Consider the following 24,289-nt stretch of genomic DNA (forward strand, 5'->3'; position numbering starts at 1 on the left):
ATATTTATTTTAAATATTAGTAATACAAAATGCAAAATTTTTCATCACTCATGTAAAAAGCATTAACATATTAGGGTCATTGATATAAATTTGCCTAGATGAAAAACTATATTAAATTTAAAAAAAAAAGTTGTTCAAAGGGAGGAACATTAAAACTGCTATTTTAAAATTCAAGATATTTTCATCAGAATGTGGAGGATTATAAATACAGTAAAGTAAACTTGATCAAATTACTGTGCTATGGATAAATGTTTCCACCTAAAGAAATATTGACTCTTTTAAAAATTTTTGAGGTCAGTTTATTTTCATAATAATACTAAGACATGACTTGCCTTTTCCAGGGTGCTGACATTTACAGTGATGGTGTCAAAGCAATGATGGCTAAGCTACTGGCCCCTTATCACAAATAAAGACAGTACACATTCCAAATGTCCCCAGTGAAATAGCACTAAAACTGTTAATTTGAAACATCCTGGATCCTGACTACACATCTTTTCTTTTTTAAAATTGGAAGTGACAAAGTGCACCAATACAGAATGCATTTCTCCTACATACTGCAATATGATAAATATTGCATTTTTAAGTATATTCTGCATTCAGTATCCTCATATTTTATTGAGAATTGCTGCATCTACATTGACGAGGAGTGCAGATCTGCAGTTTTCTTGGTCTCATTTTCTGGGTATGGTTTATGTTCCCTTACAGAAGTAGTTCTGTGTATCTGACCTTTAGTGATGATGCCATTTTAGTCTTAGATACATATATTTAATTTTAGAGTTTTTATATATCATGCTATCACTTTACATTTATACATGAGCTTTGTTCTGAGTATAATTATGCTATTTAAATTAAATTTGATAATATTATACTTATTTTTAATCTCTGTCTAGGGCTAATTTTTTCCACTTAAAAGGTACTGTTTTTCTGAGTAGTCTGTCTGATGCTCTGTGAATTAGAAGATTCTCTACTATGGGTGTTAGAGACACGAACCATTTCTGATGCTGTGTGAGCCATAGTCTCTCTCCATTTCCTGGGCGTTTCTTTCCCTGGATGCTATGAACTGAACTGCGTCTCCTCAAAATTCCTATATTGAACCCCTAACTCTGTAATATGACTATTTTTGGATGCAGGGCCTTTAAAGAGGTAATTAAAGTTAAATGAGGTCTTAAAGGTGAAGCTCTACTCCAATATAACTGGAGTCCTTATAAGAAGAGCAAGAGACACCAGGATGCAAGTGCACAGAAAAGGGCACATGAGGACCCCGCGAGAGGATGGCCATCTGCAAACCAAGGAGAGAGGCCTCCGGAGAAACCAAATCTACTGGCACTTTGATATTGGACTTCTAGCCTCTAGGAGGGTGAGGAAATAAATTTCTCTTCTCTAAGCCACCCATTCTGTGGTATTTTGTGTGACAGCCCTGCCCGTCTAATTCATTGGCCTTGGACAGTTTCCATTTAAGGGGGACCCCCCTGCAGATCTCTGGTGCTCTCTCTCTCTGTGTGTGAAGCTGTCTCCTCTCAAATATTTTCCCTGCGGACTCTCACTGCCTTAAACTGCCTGGACTTCCAGCTCTGTTCTTTGAGAGACTCAACAGTGTATACATGTCATGTTACCTGAATTCAATCTATAAATCCAATGCATCTTCAAATCTAATTCAGAAAGGATTCATCTCAGAAATAGGCAAAGTTATTTTAAAGTGCATCATGCAGAAAAATTAAGTAATAATCTTAAAATATGTAGAGAGGGAGGTGAAGGTTTGGAGCTGTTCAACCTCTGCACCTCAGAGTTCTCTGTGGTCCTCTATTGATACTTGCCACCATGAAATTTTTTCCCAAGCTAAATTTTATATTTTCATTATGTAATACTACGTATTTTTAACCACTAATTTTATCCCATTTTGCCTGAAGAAAAATCCATGTTAACTCAGCCTTCCACATTAATCAGAATTAATGACAAACTTCTCTGACTGTACTTGCATTTATTTGTTTGCCACTGCTATCAGCTATTGATCTGATAGATCTATGCAATATCCACTTATGCTCTAGAATTACACGTGAAGATTCAACTCAGATTTTCCTATCATCTCCTCCCAATACTTCATAACTATATTATTTGAACATTTCTATTGGCTTACTCTGTTATAGCCAACAGTTTAACATCAAAATAAGAGAAATATGGCTTTAAAAACCCTGATATTAGTCGTGGGAGTTAGCAATTATTTTTTACATCTGATAATTATGGCCATCAATATTATCCACTAATGTTTATAGCCATGTTGCAGTATACACAGTTTAATTAATTGATGGCCTTTGCCCTCAGGCACTTTCTGTGCCCTATTACCTGTTCTGTTTAACATCCCAGGGGGATGACCCTCATTGGCAATGTTGCCCAGGAGCCCAGGACAACTCATTGCTGTCTAGGTTTGTCCTATGTGAAGTGCTATAGGATATCTGAGGAAGAAAGACCAGAGGCGCTGGTTACTTCCCTCTCCTTTCCATCCTAGCAGATTCTTGCCATTGCTGCCTCTGTAGCTAGGAGAGCTCCTAGCAGATCTCTGTAATTACAGCCTTTGCCTGTTTGGCTTGTCCCCTGGGGTCCAGCAATATCACTATTTCTGTTGTCTTAGCTGTTCCATCTCTATTAAACCAATTATCTACATCAAATCTCCACCATTTAAAATACGTAGAGTAGTTTATTTCATTCTGGAGGTACTCTCACTTAAACAATTTACATTAAAAATCCTCATTAGATTATTAATTTTATACTTTTTTTGCTGAGGATATGGGTACATTTACATTGATAAATTAGTAAAATAGAACAGTCCATAGTATCTCAGTGAGCTGAGTTTGTTTAGCCTCAAGAAAAACAGGAAAATGGGTGATATTAACTGGCTCAATCATGTGAAATATTAAACAGTCAGGTGTTATTAATCTCAATACAGAGATAGAGTAAGAAAAAAGACATTCCAAGTGTTTCAAAATGAGCGCAGTTGCTAGCAAAATAAACCAATTTAGAAGGAATTGTAACCGAGCACCAGAATGCCCAATAGAGTAGGGCTATTATGTTGTGTCCAGATAGGTGCCAGAAACAGCCCCATTTTATGGAAGTTGGAGAAATTTCTATTATGAAGGTGTATCACAGCACCTAAAGATATGGTGAAAAATGCCATTTAGTAACTGGCTTATAGCTAACTTAGGGGGTTTACATTAACACAGAAACTCAGGGGCATACAATCTTAATGCTTTAAATGATCTAGAGAGCATAAAATCTAATTTGTTCACATGATTAAAAAACAGATTAAATTAAAAATTTAAAAAGTCAGGTGATCTGAAGTTTACTTTCTAATATGTGAAATCAGTCTAGAAATCAAGTATTTTCCTCTTAATACTTTGTTTATTCCACTATTTATTTGTTTCCAAAGGGACTATAAACAAGGCAGTTTTAATAGGAACACTGTAAATTTTGTGTTTATTGAATGTCTACTTGAAAAAAATAGTGGCTATATATTTAATTTGTATTTGGATAATAGATGCAATGAATAGTCCATTATATCACAAATACTGTAACTTAGTAAAATTTCTTGTTCCAACTTCCCATAGATGTAAGGTAGAGACTGTGGTTGAAACCAATTATTGGAAGACAGTCTGTATAAACATAAGTGAACCTTTGCTTATTGAATTGTGTTAAATGACCACAGTAGGTCATTCTGTTTTACCTGGAGAGTGAGCGAGTGAGCGAGCTAACTAGAACCAGTGGCTACCTCCTTTTCTCAATAAGTCAGGCTGCATTCTCTCATTTCTAAAGGTAATTGGTGACTTTCTCCTCCGGGACAGGAAAGGTTGCCACTCATTTCCCACGTACCACAAATTCTTCAGGTTCTGGGCAGCTGGATTTTTCTTGACAACTCCTAGAAACAGCTAAATGCTTAGTGCCCAGGAATTCTCTTAATCTTCTGACAGACAAGGTTGCTTTCTAGCCTGCCCTATAAGGAAGAAGAATAATGATATGGAGAGGCATCCTCTTCCACTGAATGCATACCTCTTTGGAATGAGGAATGGATGGGAGAACCCGTGCCTTCTATTACTTAATCTTGACCCAAAAGTTTTCCCAATAAAGCCTGTTTCTCACATCAGACTGTATGATATTGAAGAAGACATCTGGCCCTATATACATGACAATTTTTCAAGGAATGATTTAAAATAAATCACAGTAGAGGTACTGTGCACATGTATTACTACATGAACGAGATTGCTGGGGCTTTGTAACACTAACAGCTAGGAGTCCTTTCGGGTTGTATGTGGAACACTTAAAGAGCACTGGTACATGCTGATGTGTCGAGTTACAGGCTTGAGGGTGGTCAATATTGCCCAATTGAGGACTGATGGAAAAGGGTCTGGCAATAAATGAGTGGTAGTAAGAATAAACTTGACCTTTGAGAGAGTCCAAATGACACTGGAAAATGAGAGAAAGACTTAAAGCTCAAGAAAGACTAGATCTTCTTGGTAAGTTAGTAAGAGACAATATTTATGTTGGAAATTCATCATAGAATTGAAGCAAATGGAAAATTACAACAAAAGGATAAGGACAAAGAGTGAGCCTATCCTGAAGGTAAATCACCACTGCTGTCAATCTGAGCTGTTTAATACACTCCTGACTAGTGTCACAGGTCCCCTAGTCTTTGTAATATGCCTGTAGCTATACAGGTAGTAAAGGGTATTTGGATATTTAGTGTGGCAATATTCCAGAGTCAGGAATTTGGAAGTTCATTACAAAGGGTTTAAAAGGGTTTGATTTAATTAACACATTGCTTCCCAAAGTATGGTCCACAAGCCCTCCTGCCCGCATCACCTTGGGAAGTTGTTATAATATCTATTACTTCATCCTTCAAACCCATTAAGTGAATCTGAATTCTGGGAGTGGGTCTTGGCCATCTGCATTACACTCAGGCTTCTCCGGTGACTTTTACGTATAATATTGGAGAACCTTAGACCTAAGCAGATATTATTGATCGGACAGTTGACTAAACAGAAGGATACATTTCTAAAGAAAGTTATGAGATATCAATCACAGATAGCTTTAAATATAGGATTTAAAAAATCTGCTCCAAGTAGATAAGCATAGCTATGCCTGGAGGTGACCTTCAGTTCTCAGATTCTTCTTCTTCTTCTTCTTTTTTTTTTTTTTCTAAAACAGGATTAATCACCTCTCACTGAGTGGGTGTTAGTTCTAAGTATTTCAATTATTTTCTCCTTCCACATAATTTTGTTTATGAGTCATCAAAGCTAAAGCTAAGCAGTTTTAAAAGCAAATTTCACTGGTTCTAATACATGATCCTCACGTATATACCATATCCTTGTTTTGAACCCAAGTTGTATTTCATTGTTTAAAGCCATCATTTGTACATGCCAGGTATCTAATTATTTGATAAAAGCACAAATAGGTCCCAAGGTAGCATCAAGACTATCTCCCTGTTGTTTGGACTTTATCTTCTGACCACATTACTCAAGATAAAATTCTCATTAATTGCACATACTTCGAAAGGATTTTATGTTGAGAGCTTGGGAACCATGAGCATTCTGTGGCTTTTCGGTACATGTGACTGGCTTGTCTTTGTAAAAAGAACTTTAAAATTAACCCTGAGGAAATTTTTGCAGAATAAGAAAAAGAGTATATACAAAGAGTGTATAGAAACAGAAATATATATATGTATGTGTGTGTGTGTGTGTATATATATATAAAAATAAAAATACCAGTTATGGCAGAATATATATTGACTAATTCTATGCTTATTGTAAAAAATATATTTGTTTCCAAAACCACATATCCTTCACATCTACTGACAAGAATAATCAAAAACATCTGTCCCCCTTCTAGGGGGAAAATTCTACAATGAGTATTCAGTTGACTTTAGCACAAAGACACTAGAGCATATCACTTATGGCTGTTTCCTATTTCAACGACAGTATGATCTACTCTGTTTTCAGACGAGATTAACCCACTCACGATCTTGGTTCATGGGATGAAAGCTGTTAAGGAGGAAAAGCTATTGTAATGAAATATCCTTCAGGAAAAATAGGAAAAACTTGAAGTGTGTCTGAAAACACAGATGCTTTTATGATGATTGCAAACTCTTCAAAATTTGCATTATGAAATAGAAAGCTATATTTACATTTTGCACTGGTTCTTTGAGATGAAACAATAAGCTATAATTTTTAATGGAGGACTTTCCAGAAATATTTTCATTCATAGTCTCTAGTGACTCTGATTCTTAGATGATGACAAAGGAATTGGCCATCACTAGAAATGAGGCAGACTGGCAAGGACAGAAGAGCCTCATATCAAAATACCTTCTATTTTGGCTGAAATGAGACATTTTTATTCATTAGTTGAGAGATCCCTCTTTTGAAGTGCACAATGTATTGTTTGCTGATTTGGATTTGACAGTACCTTGGTCAGTTACTGAAGGAATCCAATTTCATTCCAAATCTGTGCGACGTTCAATTTTAAGCATTTCCTTTCCTGTCTGTGGATTTTAAGAATGTAATCTCTTGTGTTGGATGCCTTCAGATTTTTCATATATTCTGGAAGAAGCTTCACTTTTGATATGTGTGATAGATTGAATTTCTGGCCATCCATGTCCCTACTACATAAATTGATATATATTACCTTCCTGTTCACTTTGGGTTCTACATTTTATGCTTTCTTAATTGGATTTGGGGCCTTTTTCTCCACATTCACAATCACGCACATATACACACATGCCAATTGCATATATTTGCTTTGCTGTCAGACTCAAAAACTTTTTTTACTCATATTTCCCTACAGTTTTAAATTACTTGTTCCCCAGAAAGAATTTTCTCTGATTTCCAAGTCATTATATAGTTGGCATAGAAAATATGCCCTAATATTGGAATTGGGCTGAACAAATAACAGTGTTATTTAGGAAAAAAATTACAGATAATAAATCAGATATAAACAATACAAAGTTTAATATTAGATGTAGCACATTTGAATTTTAGATATGCTTTATGCTCAGAAAAAAATTAGCTAGATTTTGGCATAAGAATAATGGTATTTATAAATTTTGGGAATTGTGCTAGGTAGATATTAAGGTCACAACCATTTGTGTAACTGTCAATTCTGTGACATTAGGCAATAGGCATTCTTCTGTAGTACTTTATACACCTGTAACATAGGGGTTAACATAATAATATCTATTTTACAGATTTAGTGTGAGGAATATTTTATGTTATATAATATAAAGTGTTTAAAGAAGTTTCTGATGGATAATAACTGCTCAATTGTTAGCTGTTATTATGGGGTTTTTCAGATGATTAAAGCATAATGTCGTGGTACTAGCTGTATATGCCATAAACTACTATGTTGAAATCCTACTCCCCAGAACCTGTAATTGGACCTTATTTGCAAATAAGGGCTTTGTGGATGTAATCAGGTCAAGATGAGGTCATACCGAATTAGGGTGTTACAAATCCAGTATGACTGATGTCCTCATAAAAAGAGAAGACAATGCAGGCACAGAGGGAAAGATGCCATGTAATGACAGAGACATAGATGAGAGGGGTGAATTTACAAACCAAGGAACATCAAGCTTTACTTAATTGCCAGAAGCTACAAGAGGGTCATGGGACAGATTATCCCTCAGTGTTTTCAGAAGGAACCGGCCCTCCTGACACCCTGATTCCAGCCTTCTAACCTTCAGAAAGTGAGACAGTTTTCTTTGGTTTTAAGCTCCCTAGCTTGTGGTACTCTGTTATGGCAGCCTTAGGAAATTAAACAAACATAGTATTAAAATTATAGCTCTCTGTGCAGTTATAGTTTGAATGGATAGCCCTAGGAAAGCTCAACCAGCAGTTAAGGTCAAGTCACATGTTGACAGCACAGCAAGAAAAGCAGGTAAGAGAACCATGGACCACACTGTGGATTAGGGCAGACACAGAGGTGGGAGAGATGACACTGAAGAAAATAAATCAGATGATACTTAGGTCTCAAGGGAAGACAGCCAAGAGATGAACCATTTAGACAGACAGAAAAGTACAAGGAAACGAAACAGATGTACGCCAATCAGAAAAGTGTAACATGGGATGTAATAACTAGGGCGGATCCAGTTTAGGACTGTGGAATACATCAGAGCCACCTTTGCAAAATACTAGCAAAAGGTATAACTTGATATTGCATCACTATATACTGATAAATAGCTTGCAAATCATTTCTTTATAAATGATTTCTGTAGTTCAGTAATGACCTTAGAACTTGGAAAGGGCAAGTGAGTTTAGGAATGGGAGTGAAATAATTTTGCCTAGGATAAAAATAATGTGGGGCAGGTAATTTTTAAGCAATTTAAATAACTGTTTTCTAAATGCTACCCATTATCCCTTCCAGGTTTTACATACCATTATCTCAGTCTTTTAAGTATTATTAAGATTCTAAGTTCTGAATAATGATATATTCTTTAGCTTTCCTTGTCTGTCTAAAGTTGTGACTTCAGTGTTTTGTGGGCTCACACCTATTCTATAGGTTTGGAACTTTTATTCAAATAAACTGGAGAAACTCATATAAAGATCTGTCTAAACACACCTAGAAATTACAGGAAAAAGTACTAGACAATGGAAATAATTGTGAGCTCTACTGAACCAATAACTGCACTGATTTGGAGTCTTTTTTAATGTCAAATCTTGGTCATATTGCTCTTTTTCCATCACCGTGTTAGCATTTTCAATTTAGTGACCTGCGCCATTCTATTTATCAGTTTCAGTGAGTAATCTTGTTTTGTGTCTTAACTTTAGCTGCGACTAGATATAGTAAGTATCACCACCACCTTAACTACTTAATTATGTTAATTTCTTGTTTATTTCCTTTCTCTGTGTAAAAACACTCATTTTATTCCATGTTAATTTTTGCTGCTTGGGAAATTTTAGAAAGTTTTTGCAGAGAAATTCTGTTCAACATGCCTTACAAATGTCCTTCCATGTCACATAAATAACATGCATGCACACACACACCCATCCTGAATAATCATAGAAGTCTCTGTTATACAGATAAGGTGATGTGCATGTGTTGTGTGATAATAAATTTGGCTCAATTGGTTTTTTTTACGTTTGTAACAAAATATTACCCATTACTTAAATAAATCAGTCAATTCCCAATTTGTTCTCAAAATCTTAACTATAGTAAATGTACAGGGTGGGATATGTGCTGGAATGAAAAAGGTGAGTAAAATTATTTCAATATTAAGACAATTTTGACTTATTAATGAATTTTACATCTAAGCCTATTAGAGTTTTCAGAATAGATGGCAAAAATTCAATCAGTAAGATAGTCCACAATTATGAGCAAAATTTAGGGGTTTTAAATTAGAAATCAAGAAGTCATACTTTAGATTTTAAGGTCCTTTGTCTTATTTCAAAATGTCAGCAATTCTTTAGACCTTAACTTTGTGAACTTGTATATTTTCATTGTGTTTTTATGATGTCAAAATAATTGGTGAAATACTGCATTTAAAAAGAAGCAAGACTTGTTACAGAGTCAGTTCCAATTCTTACCTGGAATGTATTATGAAGGAAACATTCATGCTGTTTCTCACTGAACTTTTCACATTATTAGCAATCTTTCACAAAAGTAAACATATCAAGCAAATAAATACAGGTATGTTTTCTACACTTGTTACTTATAAAACCTGGGACTGGTATTCAGAATACGGTTTTCTTTAATAGTCAGCTCCTAGTAAAGAACTCCCATAACTTTCTCATTGAAATTAGAATCAATCTCTTATAGAGAGAGAAGGTATTCAAGAACATACGTAGACTTTCATGAGCTCTAGGATTCTTTACAGGTGAGAGTGAATAGGGTGCTGAGTAGTTGTCAAACAGGCAGAAAACGGAACCTCCTTTTTTCTCCAAACTCTAGACACTCTTACCACCCGCACTCAATTCCTTTAAACAAGTTGATAAATATGACTAACTTGCAGAACCAGGTGCTAAATGAAAATTCAGAGCCTCTTGTTCAAAAATTATTAAGAATTTCATGATGCCAAAAGCAGAATATTAAACCCAGTATGGGACCCTGTGATACTGCACAGATGGCATGTCTGTGAAGCCAGAAAACCTGTTTTTTTTGGGGGGAGGGAGGTTTCTCAAGGACTCTGATTGGATGGGCCAAATGGCCACCAGTGTGGCTCCAATCTTTTATACTTTTATCCCATTTTCACCTTCCTGCCCGTAAGAGCAGGAAAAGCATTTCACTGGCCCCTATTAGCTAACATTGTTAATGCCGTAACCAATACTCCTCCCTCCGGTATCCGTTTTCCAATGAACTCAGCAGGAGAAGAAATCTCAAACAATCAGCTTCCTTACAAAGACAAGCTTAATAAATTCTATTTTAGAGTTGAATCTTAATAAGCAAAAATAGCCTACATTTAATTAGAGCATTATATGTACTGGGCACTTGTATTAGCTCACTGAATCTTCAAAATAAATAGGAATTACATTATCCTCAATTTTCAGGTGGTGGAACAGAGGTGAAGAAGCATGGAGGTTAACTATTCCTGATAATCCGTATAGTAAGCGGCAGAGCCTGGGTGCAAACCAAGGCATCGTGCATCCAGAATCTGCACTCGTAACTATGAGATTATTTCATATGCATTTTCTTCTTGTTGTTCTATTAACTATTTAACTGATGGGAGCCTGTATGTAGAAAAAGTACACAAATTATAAGCGAACAGCTTGATGAGTCAGCACAAACTGCCACGAGTCCAACAGCCCAACAGCCCCCTGCAGAAGCTCTCCTGATTGCTAGTCACTCCTGTTTTGCAGAAGCAACGACTACTGCAAATTTTAAACCCAGAAACATACTTGCCTGTTATTTAAACGTATAAAAACAGAACCATGTATACTGGGGCCTCTTTCTGTCAATATCATGCTTGTGAGATTCATCCATGGTGCTGATGTAGCAGTAATTAAATCATTTTTATTGCTATAGAAACATTCTGCCCATCCAGTACTGAATTTATTTATTTAATTTACTGTTGGGCATCTAGGTTGTTTTCTGTTGGTTTTTGATTATAGGTAATTCTGCTATGAACACCAGTGTACATGTGTTTTGTCGCCCTGGGAATGAAATTGTTGAGTGACAGGTTATGCATATGTTCAATTTCAGTATATACTGCCAAAAGGATTCCCAAAGTTCTTAAAAGGATCTACACTGCTACCAACAGTCACACTTTAAATTTAGCTATTTTTGTAGGAGTGTAGTAATCATCCCAGTTTTTTCTTTGCATTCTCTCGGTGAAGAATGGGTTTGAACATGTTTTCAAGGGTTTACTGATCACTTGGATAGCATGATGTGCCTGTTCATGGTTTTGTACCTTTTTTTCTTTTGAATAGTCTGTTGTTCTTATTTATGTCTCGTGCTTCTGTATGCATTATAAATCTGACATATATGTTAGTTATAAACTTTGTAACTATCTTCCCTCATTCTGTGCTGAATTGATCACTTTCTTAGTATTTCCTGTTGATGAACAGAAGCTCTTAATTTCATGTATTCAAATGAATTATTTATTTTCTGTTAAGAAGTTTGTTTAAACTCTTTAAAAGTCTTCTCCTACATCAAGTTCTTGAAGGAATTCTCAAATGTATTCTTTAAAAAAGACTGATTTTCTCCTTTGACTTTTGAAATTGATATCTACAGTCGACCTCAATTTAATATTTTATGGTATAAGTAGGTGTAAATATTCATGTTTCTCCTACACAGAGATCCAATGGAATCAGAAGAGTTAATTAAAAACATGGATCTTTCCTCACTGTTTTGTAATGTCACGTTTGTTATAATTTGGATGTCCATATACATATTATCCTGTCTGGCTTTCTCAGTACCAATGATCTACATTTCTAGCCTCACCCTAACACCACCCTGTCTTAATTAAATTGTTTCATGATAAATAAAGATACCAGTCAGACACTTCCCCATCTGCTTTTACTTCTGGTCTGTTTTGGCTATTCTTGGGGCTTTGCTTCTTGGTAAATATTTTAGCATTGACTTTACGTTTCACGAAAAAAAAAATTTTGTAAGGAAAGAATAGGCATATGGTAAGAATATTAAATTTTTCTAATTAATTTAGATCTTCTCTAAAGTCAGTAAATGATCATACATACCAAGTTAGATTTGTAATGAATATAGTAGTGTAAGTCTCATATCTTTTTTCCCCCTCAGGATTTTCTTTACTATCCTTGTTTCTTGGCATTTCATGGCGCTTTTAGCATAAGTGTATTAGTCTCTGACTCTGCTTCCTTCCCCTCCAAATATTTTAGGGCCTTTATTCAAATTCCACTGAATCTATAGATCATATTGGGAGAAGGACATTTTTACAATATGGAACAATCAATATTAATAGCATAGTATACACCTCAACTTATTGAAATATTTTATATTTTATCTCAATAATGTTATACTTTTCTATGTAAAGACCTGGTGTATGGTTCAGTAAAGCTATTACTAAGTGATTAAAATTCTTTAATATACTGAAAATATCTTAACACTTCAATTCTAATGTTTTGGAACCACAATGTAGAAATAAAGTTGATTTTTATATTGATCAATATCTAGTGACCCTGACAATTTCACTTATGAAATATATTTGTGTCTGTAGCTTTTACAGATTGTCTATGGACACAGTAACGTCATATACAAGTAAGGACTTTTTATGGCCTCTTCTCAGGTGTTTATGCCCTCTATTTTATTTCCTTGTCAATGTACTGGCTACCTTTAATAAAACAGTGAATAGCATAGCAGGTATATTTTTAATAAGAAAATCTCACCCAATCTCATCAAGAAATTTTAAATATTTTATTGCACGTCAGGAGTCAATAAACTTTGCCTGTAAAGGGAGAGATCTATGCATCTTCATCTTTGTGGCCCATACAATCTCTGTCACTACTACAGCAATGACAATGGAGCAAAAAAGCAGCCAGAGATTTAATTCAAATGAATAGCTGTAGCTCTGTGCTTGTGTACTTCTATTTTATAACAAGGAGGTGTTGCAGCTGTCTTAGTGTCATGGTCTGCCAACTGTTTTCAAGAGTAAAGATGCTTCTTTGTGTCCACATTTCTGAGTTTTATATCATGAGTTTTATATCAAATGCTTTTTCTGACTCTTTTGTCATAATAGGTCTCTTTATCTCTGTCATTCTGGGAATTTTCTGAATGGCAGTAACTGGGTTTCAAATGTTAGCCACGCATGCCTAGAATATAACCCAATTGAATGTGATAAACTATTTGTCTTTCTGAAAAAAAATCTATTTATAGATTTAATTTTTAAATTATATTTTGTTAAGTTATTTTGTTTGTTTCCTGTTTTGCTTGTGTCTTTTGTTTTAATGCACTGTGCTGTCATTTTTCTTTCTTATAATATTTTTGTCTTGCTTTTCTGTCAAGATCATGTTGCTCAAATGTAATGAGTTGGAAAGTTGGAAAGTTAATTTTTGAGGAATTCTTTTTCCATTCCATAAAAATCATCAACTTTATTGGCAAATTTTTTTAACAAAATCACCTTTTTTTAATGTCTGTAGAATCTGTGATTAGGTCTGGTTTTCATTCTGATTTTGTCTATTTTGTATTTTCTTATTTTTTATCTATTTTTTCCCTTCTCTCTAGAATTTATCAATGTATGTCTTTTCAAAAACCAATGTATGCCCTTTTTCTTACTCCTTCTATAAGATTTTTTCTGTTTTATTTGTTTATTCTATTTTTTTAAATTGAAGTATAGTCAGTTACAATGTGTCAATTTCTGGTGTACAGTATCATTCATTTATTCTTATTGTCATTTTCCTCCTATTTATCTTTATTTATTTTTATTTTGCTTTATAACAATTTGAAACAAAACTTTAGTGTAACTACCCTTATCCCCTCACTAGCTATGAAAACATTCAAGTTGTTAAAAACACAAAAATTGTTGGTCTAGGAAGATGTGATCAATCACTTAATACTGCACTATCATAATCTTTCAGTCAGTGTGAGTTAAATTCATGTGGACACTGAAATGTCCTCTTCTTTCCTTATTTTTTATTTTATTTAACTGACCACCTGGATGTATGCTGCCAATTCTCATTTCACTCATGCAGTTTATCCCCTTTGCTAGGGAGCTTAAGACAAACATATGTCTATCATGCTAAAACGGTTCACTCTTAGTGGGTAATGAATAAAAAATATTCTCAACTCACATATGATTTATCTTTCTGATAATCTTTTGTTCTTATCAGACATACTCAACTTGAAGGCAGAATAAAGAAAGCCCAAGTGAGGCGGTCCAGAGAGGGCCAAGGCTCAGGGCAAAGAGCAAGGTAAAGAAGGTGGAGTATATGTGGCTGAGAAGAAGTTTTCCTCTCCAGTACAGATTTCTGCATTCAAATTTGGAGTTACTCAGGAGACAGCTAAATATTCATTATTCATGGAGATTAGCTTTAAATTATATTTGGAGATAAATGGTATTTAAAAACTCAATAAGCTACAATCTTCTGATTTTGATTTCATACAGAATTTGATTTTGGCATTTTATTAACATTCGTTTTACTTCATAAAGTAATATAGATATATTAAGTCATACTTACATAATTTAAAGTTGAATTGATAGTAGGCAGCCATGATATCAATTTCTTGAACATTGTATTTTTTACAGGAATTCCTCCCAATCACTTTTGTCCCAGTTACATTAATAGAAATATCTTGAATCAAATATGGTTATTATTTCTGAATATTTATTTACTTGTTGTGTAATCAGCAAGTGATTAATAACCAAGAGTCTACTATAAATTCATCTTTGTGCTAGACAAAGAGCACAGGAAATACAATCCATTGTTTATCTCCCTGAACAACTTCTATTCCGTATGAGAAGTCAAGAGAACCATAAATCAAACTGAGGTGAACAAAACAAGGGTGTTCATTATGTAAAACAATTGTATATTTTTTGCTCATATTAAAATTCAATTCAATTCAACTCATAAGCATATGGTGAGCATCCATCACACACAGAGCTATAATAAATGTGTGAGATTGCAAAAAAAAAAAAAAAAAAAAAAAGAAAGACCGGTCTACACTAATAAGAATCTATTCATCAAAAGCTCAACTGAAGTGGGAAACAAGATTTGAAATAATAAGGGAAGATTTTATGGAGGATGTAAGACTAGAGTCGAGCTCAGATAATGTAAAGAGTTTGGATTTTCACAAGCAGCACCAGGTGATTTCTAGTTGGCACACAAACACAGCAGATTTGACATTTGAATAGGTAAATTTTTATGCTCCATTGGAAAATAGGAGGTATTAGATTTTATAAAGACTTTATAAAGGCTATCTTATGGTAAATTGGAAAACTGGCAATAAAGATTTTCAAGTTGTGGTAAGATAATTTTGGCACTTTTAAATATTTTTGGAACAGTTTTAGATTAACAGAAAAAAAAACTTGAAATGATAATACAGAGTTCATTTATACCTTGCACACAGTTTCCCCATTAATAACATCTAATATCAGTATGGTTCATTAGTTCTAAGTGATGAACCAATGTTAAGCCACTATAATTAACTAAACTCTATACTTTATTCAAATCTTCTTAGTTATTACCCCATATTCTTTTTCTGTTCCAAGGTCCCATCCAGGACACTACATGGTATTTAGGTGTTACATCTCCTAAGGTTCTTCTTGGCTGTGACAGTTTTTTAGATTTTCTCTGTTTTTGATGATGTTGACAGTTTTGAGGAATACGTGTCTAGTATTTTGTTGAAAGCGCCTTAGTGGGAATATGTCTGTTTCCTTCCTTCACTGATAGACTGGAATTATGGATTTTAGGGAGGAAAACTACAGACGTGAAGTGTTTCTTTATCACACCGCATCAAGGGCACATACCACTAACTTGATTCATGGATTAATATTGATGCTGATGTTGACCTTACTAGAAATTCACTATACACACCCTGCACTTAAGGAGTGGGGGTTTATCCTCCCCCTACATACAGGCAGTGTACTACATAAATTGTTTGCCATTCTTCTAAAGGAAGGTTTGTCTCTTCTTCTCCACTGATTTGCTTACTGAGTCATTTCTTTACATCAGCATGGGCTCATGTCTGGAAGATATTTCTGTCCCCTCACTAGATAAAATTTCAGACTAAAATGATTACGTTCGTAGAACATCTCAAACATAGATTGATTCAGAATTGAAACTGCTGTAGATATTCCTATTGTTAAAATCTTGCTTCATTCTGCAAGAATTCTAACCATACTTCTCTGTGGAGTTAAGCAAGCTGTCTGTTCCTAAATATTTATGAGTTAGATCTTTTTATTTTTCTGGTTGGTGGTCAACCTTTGGCATTTACTTGCTATTTCTTAATGCTCAAAAGTATGAACTATATTGAAAAACTACACTTTTGTGAAAAATATCAAAAAGACTTGTTTTTCATGTTAAAATGAATTTCAAGAAAAAAATACTCTTAGGGTATTATCTGAAGTCTGCATCATTTATTCATTCTTTTAGATAACCTAAAATTTATAATTTTCTCAAATAGGATCATCATCAAAGATATTTGTAAAGTTATTGTCTACTCAGTAATATTTTGGAATTATTCCCTCCACCTGTATTGTGAGGTCACAAATTTTTTTTTCAAAAACTCAAACGTGTACATACTATAAATATGCAGTTGAGAGCACAGTGCTGTCAATCACAAAATATCTGCTCTAATCAGATGGATTAGAATAATTTCTATCACATCTTGGATTCATAAAAGTTATGGTTCTCCTAGAAAAAAAGCCTGTTTTGCACTTATCTAAACACTGTGTCATTTAGCCAATTAAAAGCAAATCTCTTAAAATTTTTATGCTCACTTAAAAAATATTTTATTTGTATTTTTCTTTCATCATAATCATAATCATTACTTTTTTTTAAAGTTTGGTAGTAACTTTGAATCTTTCTCTGGTGGATGAGTTCTTATTCCAAAGAACAGAGACATGGTTTTTGTACTGTGAAGAAAAATCATTATAATGTATTAATTTTGCTGATAATACTTGGGACTGAAATTTTAATTTTAAAAAATAAAAATAATACCAAGAAGAAAACTTCAGTGATTTCATTGAAAATCTTGTGGTGGCAAAAGCTTTTCTAAACAAAATAAAAACTCAAAATAAGTCAAGAAGAACTGCCAAATTTTACTACATAAGAACAAAGTCAATCTTACAGAAAGACTAACATTAACAAAGTAAAAGCAAAAATCAATAAATAACTACCTAAAGGAAAATTGTGTTTTTTAAATTTGAAGTATAGTTGATTTACAATATTGTGCTAATTTCTCATGTACAGTAGTGATTCAGTTATACATATATATTCTTTTCCATATTCTTTTTATTACAGGCCACTGCAAGGTATTAAACATATTTCCTTCTGCTATGCAGTAGGACCTTGTTGTTCATCTATTTTTTATATAGTAGTTAGTAGCTACAAACCCCAAATTCCCAATTTACCTCCCTACCCCCTTCCCCTCCGTAACCATAAGTTTGTTTTCTTTGTCTGTGAGTCTTTCTCTGTTTTGCAAATAAGTTTATTTTTGTCCTATTTTTTTTTTAGATTCCATATAAGTGATATCATATGGTATTTTTCCTTCTCTTTCTGGCTTACTTCACTTGGTATGATGAAATTGTGGTAGAACATTCCTCAGTTTAAAATAAGATAATAAAAGGTACCATAATATATTTATAGAAAAAGTATATAAATCAGTAGTGAGAAAAATAATTACAATTGTACAACCTCACTAATGACAAAAAAAACTGAAAACAACTTATTTTTTATTAGAGTGTTAATAATTCAAGGTTTACATTAATTAACATTGGATGATTATCCCTACACATACAAACCTTAAAACAGAATGAACCATAATTTCTATACCTATATAACCAAATCTAATATTCTTAAATAAAAATACAACTCATACATTACTCTACTAATTATGTTTATTGTCTTGAAGTAAACCGAAGAACCCTGGTGAAAATTTGTGTTGTGAAAAACATACAAAGGATCTGTATTATTATTTTATTTTGTTAAGCCTCTTAAAATATTTTATTTTCAAACTTTGATATGTTTTGATAGGAATAAGAATAAGGTTGTCGAGATTTCCTATTTGACCATTTCAATAAGAAGCTACACTCCCCCAATCAGTAGGTGGTAAGAGGTATCTGAAATTTGGTAAGTATTATTATTACATTGTTCAGTCAGTTACAAGAAAATTAACCAAAGAAAAACTGAACTCTTCTGGAGACAAATTATGGTCAAAATGCATTTATTCTCCAAAACTCCAGTTATGATCAGCAGCACACCATAGTGCTATTTCCAGTTTAGGTACTGACATTGATCTAGGGTCAGCGTTCACTTACATTTGAATTTCCTGTGCATTTCCCTTTACTCAGTGTGCAGCTGAATGGCTCAGAAATGCTACAAGGAAGATTTACCATACATGCTTGGAAATGTCTTGCAAGTTTCCACCTTACTTGTACCTGGCCTTCAATTACTTCAAAGTTCGCTGTTACTGATTCAGAACTAAAAATTGTTTAAGACATCATGGTTTTTTATGTATCACGTTGGCTTAGTCTCTATTTAAGTAAGTCTCTTATCACGTAAGCCTGGTCTCTATTTAACAGAATCTAATTAGTTTGATTACACTTATCTCATGAGGCCTTAACAAACCCTCCTTATATTTTAGTCATGAAGAATTAGCTGCTATCAAATTCTCTGCAGCTTAAACAATTCTAATTCCCAGTTAGACTGTCAATTACCACTAGTGTTCCTACTTTAACTTGAAGGTTAACTTCAGCCAATTGAATTGTGTTAGCAGGTTTTCTCATCTTCTCCACAGAAACTAGCAAATACTATAAAAATCAGGATAACAGTTACATTTGGTGGGAAGGAAATGTTGTAGTTGGGATGGGACATGAGAGGGACTTCTGAGGTGCTTGGTAAAGGCCTATTTCTTTCTTTTTTTATTGAAATATAGTTGACCTATAATAGTATGTTAGTTTCAGGAGTACCGCATAGTGTTTTGACATTTGCATACATTATGAAATGATCGCCACATCAGTCTAGTAACCATCTGTCCCCGTACAAAGTTATTATTGTATTATTGACTATATTCCTTATGCTGTATGTTATTTCCCTGTGGCTTTTTTATTTCTTAACTGGAGATCTGTACCTCTTAATCCCCTTCACCTGTTTTACCCTCTGGCAACCACCATTTGTTCTTTGTATCTATAAGCCTATTTTAGTTTAGGTTGTTTGATTTTGGGATTTGTTTTTCAGATTCCACATATAAGTGAGATCATATCATACTTGCCTGTTTTTCTCTGACTTATTTCAATGAGCATAATATCCTGTAGATCCATTATATCTATATCTTTCCATTTGTTTGTGTCATCTTCAGTTTATCTCATCAGTGTCTTACAGTTGTCAGAGTGTAAGATTTTTATCTCTCTGGTTAGATTTATTCCTAGGTATTTTGTTCTTTCTGATGTGATTGCAAATGGGATTGTTTTTTAATTCTCTTTCTGATAGTTCATTGTTAATGTATATTGTGCAACTTTACTAGACCTTGCATCTTTACTAAACCCATTGGTGAGCCCTAAATTTTTTTGTCTTTAGAATTTCCTTATGTAGTATGTCATCTGCAAACAATGAAAGTATTATTTCTTCCTTTCCTATTTAAATTTTTAAAATTTATTTTTGTCTCTATTTCATTTATTTCTTCTCTGATCTTTATTATTTCTTTCTTTCTATTAACTTTGGGTTTTATTTGTTTTTCTTTTTCTAGTTCCTTTAGGTGTAAGTTAGGTTGTTTGAGATTTTTTTTTTTTTTCTGAGGTAAGCTTGTGTTACTATGAACTTTCTTCTTAAAACTGCTTTTGATGTGTCCCATAAATTTTGGATAGCTGTGTTTCCATTCTCATTGGTCCCCAAGTATTTTTTGATTTCTTTGATTTCTTCAGTGACTCATTGGTTCTTTAGTAAAATATTTTTCAGCTTCTCTGTTTCTGTTTTTTGCAGTTTTTTTCCCCTTGTATTTGATTTCTAATCATAGCACTGTGGTCAGTAATAAAACTTGATATGATTTCAATCTTCTTAAATTTACTGAGACAGCATATGACCTATCTTGGAGAACGTTCCATGTGCACTTGAAAAGAATGTGTATTCTGCTGTTTTGGGATGACATGTTCTTCATATATCTATTTAAGTCCATCTAACCTAATGTGTCATTTAATGCCAGTGTTTCCTTACTGATATTCTGTCTGAGTGATTTGTCCATTGATGTAAGTAGGATGTTAGGTCCCTTATTATTATGGTGTGACTGTCAATTTCTTCCTTTATATTTGTTAATATTTGCTTTATGCCTGTAGGTGCTCCTATGTTGGGTGCATTTATATTGGTTATGTATCCTGATATGGGAGAAGTATCTTTATGTAGGAGATGGCCTCTGGGGCCCAGTAGCATGCTCTCTCTGGTGACCAGAGCCATATGCTCTAGAGCTTCCCCCTAGGTGAACTGCATGCACCCTTCTCTTGTGGCAGGGCTGACTACTGAGAGTGTGTGGGAAGGCAGGGCTGGCCTGATTGGCTGCAAGTTCTCCCCTCATGTACGCGGTGGCTGTGGGCTTACTGGAGGGCAGTGGGCCCCCCACAAGGTTGGCTATGCAGCCTGGGGTGCAGTGTTGCTGCTGGCCCACTGATAGGAAGGGCTGTGTCTCCACATGGCTGTCTGTTTAACCTACGCAGGGTATCGGGCTAGGGCCAGCCAGTTGGTGGATGGGTAAGTCCCTAGCACTAATAGGCTTGAGGGAGAATTCCAAAATGGTGCCTGCCAGCGCTAGTGTTATCACAGTAGAAAGAGCTCCCCCAAAGCCTGCCTCCAGCACCCATGTTCCTGCGGGGAATCCCAGCTGCCTCCTGCCTCTCTGGAAGGCTCTCCAAGATCAGCAAGTGGGTTTGACCCAGGTTCTTTTCAAACTATTGCCTCTGTGCTGGATCTTGGAGCATGTGAGATTTTGTGAGTGCCCTTTAAGAGTGAAGTCTTTGTTTCACTCAAGAACGGAGTGAACAACGAGCAGCTGTAGGAGGCAGGCTTTGTAGTTTCAAGAGGGTGAGATGTCTTATGGTTCCCTGGGGAAAGTGTGACTGACCTGGTTAATCAATGGGCTGACAGGAAACAAAAACTCTACTCAGGGATAAGCAGGAATTTTACCTGTCCTTTCAACAAGGAGAGTTGTTTGGTTAGCAGACCTTATCCACTGGAGCCAAGTGGCAAGGAGAAATGGCGCTTAGGCCATTTGAGGCCCTGCTGATTTTACTTGATACCAAGGCAGTACATATATAAACTTATACCTTAATTACAGGTTTTATATATCACAATAAAGCCTCTGTGAATGTTTAGGTCTTAAAAACAAGATTGGTAGAGATGAGAAATGAGGGCACTTTTCTTTCTCTTGAAAAGCAGTTGTTTCAGGCTCCATCATTACAAATCCTCAGACAAGACAGGGACATCTGCCTCTGACAGGGATGGAGGGCTTGTTCGGCTGGGAAGGGGGTCTCAGTATAGTTTAGGAATCAGGGTGCTCTTCATATCTCAAATCCTCCCAAAAGTTTCTGTTCTAATTCTCATGTTTCATTGTTTTCTGATGAATTTTCTGACTTTCATATGAGGGAACTAATAAGGTGTTAAGTTTAATTAGTATAATAATTTGATAATCTACAGAGTCAGATTATAAATTTTATTTTGACTATTTTAGCTACATGATATGAGACAAAAGTGATTCCTTGGGGGATTTTATTTAAATACTGATTATTCTTGAGCTGAGAATTTAAAACTTCTGGCATATGATTTACATTTTTTAATCTCTCATTGCAGTCAGAAAAATCAGCTCACCCCCCCATCCCTTCTATATTTCATACTTTTATATTGTTTTATGGCAACAACTATTTGCATAACTAAGGTCTTAGTTTCAAAATGGACTTCACTCTCAACAATTACAGGTAATTATATATATATATATATATCTCACCATGGTTATATTTATCCATATAACTATTTATTTAAACTCAACCAGATGAGTTTACCATTCATATTCTTATTTTCATTATGATGTGTTTCTTAAAATAATTTTATTTACAAATTGTTATGTCAGTTATGATTTTGACTTGCAGACCATTCAAGACATTTTGATCTCCTACACAGAAAAATCTATTAATGTGTATTTGCTCACAGAATCATTAGCAGTAGAGAAAAGGCTCATGGAAAACTTTAATAAACAACATTCATAACCACACCACAAACCTATTTGAAAGATAACATTGCAATTCTCACTCATAGTCCTATAATTTGGCTTTAATAAAACCTCTACAGCTACCAGAAAACCTGATGTTTCTACAATCTTTATTAATGGCTTTGGATGTCAGACTCCTCAAAAAAGGATGTCATCTCTCCAGTACACAGATGCCCTAGGCAGGATCCTTTTCCTCTAAGAGCTCCCATATGAACCAAGGAGTAGGGAGGTCTGACTGGTAGGACTTAGGTTCCTCCCATATAGACAAGGGACTTCAGAAAACACTATTTATTGGATACTACATTTTAAAGTTAGGCATAAAAATTCAAAATTTAAAAACATAGGATGAATTACAAAAGATGTTAGATACTGTGAACAACAAACATTCATTATAGGAATTAATTCCATTACAATAGGGGGTCCTTACAATTGGATGTTAAGACCACTTTGTAGAGATCTGCATTATATTAAAGCATATTTTCTTTGAGATCCGTGAGTGTGAGAGAGAGAGAGACAAAGAGAGAGAGAGAGAGAGAGTGTGTGTGTGTGTGTGGCTAAGGTCATTTTGTCTATTTGTGCACATTTCGGTGTGCGTCTTTCATACTATTTATCTTCAGGACTACTGGCAAAATAAAATGACCTGAGTACAGCTCTACATGTTTAAATAGTGAACATATCTGGGATACAGCAATCCATGACTGCTTAATCAGACTTTGAGAACCTTTTGGAGGGCCGTAAGGAAAATTCTAAAACAAATAACTAAGGGAAATGTACTGTGAGATGAAGGAATTAAAATACATAAGCAAGCTGAGAGGAGAGTGGTCTCTATGTTGGATGCAGTTTCCTGAGATCAAAGGAAACACGTAATTTCAGATAGCTTGCAGGCAAATCTGAAGACAAAATACAAGGTTTATAACGGAGGGATTCGAGAGAGTGATGGTCTGGCTTTGATAGTTCAACTTACTTATATTATAAAAGAAATGGTATCTAACATGGTAATTTCATAGTTCCCCCAACTTCAGTGACGTCTAAAGTACAATCTTCCTTGTGTGCTATATAGAAAAATGGGAAGGAGTAGCAAAGGGATGTAAACCCTGCCCAATATTAATTTTTCTGCTCACATCCATTGAGATGGATCAGCTTTTTATCAAGGGCACTCTGTCCAGTATATCCAGAAGATGAATAGCTGTAGAGTGAGTGAGCAGCTATCCATGTCAGCAGTGGGATAGCGGTGAAAAGAACAACACAACACAGAGAAAGTAACAGGATAATATATGAGGATGTGAAACTGACACTTAGCCCTGCCTCCGTTTTGAATAATCATATATATTATATCTCCCAGATAGGAAGGAAAAAGAAGCACTTTGCTCACTTAGAGAAATAAACAATAACAAAAAAACTGGGTCAAAATATGTATGCCTGGCATCTAAAATAAACAGAATTTTGAACAAATTTGTAACAGAATATTAACTCATTTTGCAATGCTGATGTCATTAATATCATGCATAATTATGAAAGAAAATTACCATTTTTCCACCATGAATAAGCAAAATAGAAATTCAGTGAATTTGATATTCTTTTCTTTTCACAAGCCAATACTGAGGCTCAGCCTCCTTTGTAATTAATTGTATACTTTTCATTTGTCTATCTTCCCTTGGCAATCTCTGAAGGAAAGCTAGGCAACTTCTTTCCTTTTCTTTCTCATCATTCGATATGGAAAATTAATTTAAAATAAAAGAGGAGAGTGGAAAAAAAGATTGACCTGATGCTTATATTGTGAGGAATTTACTCAGAATTATTTGTAATTTAAACTAAATAATTATCCAAAAATAGAGCCATAATTGTTTATCACGGTGTCTAAATGTTTATCTAAACAGGTTCAAAGGAAAGGTAAATGATGCCCATGAATAGTCTGAAATCGACAAAGTAGAAAAATGTGGTC

This window comes from Camelus ferus, chromosome 14, assembly GCF_009834535.1.
Source record: "Camelus ferus isolate YT-003-E chromosome 14, BCGSAC_Cfer_1.0, whole genome shotgun sequence".
In the NCBI taxonomy this organism is placed as follows: Eukaryota; Metazoa; Chordata; class Mammalia; order Artiodactyla; family Camelidae; genus Camelus; species Camelus ferus.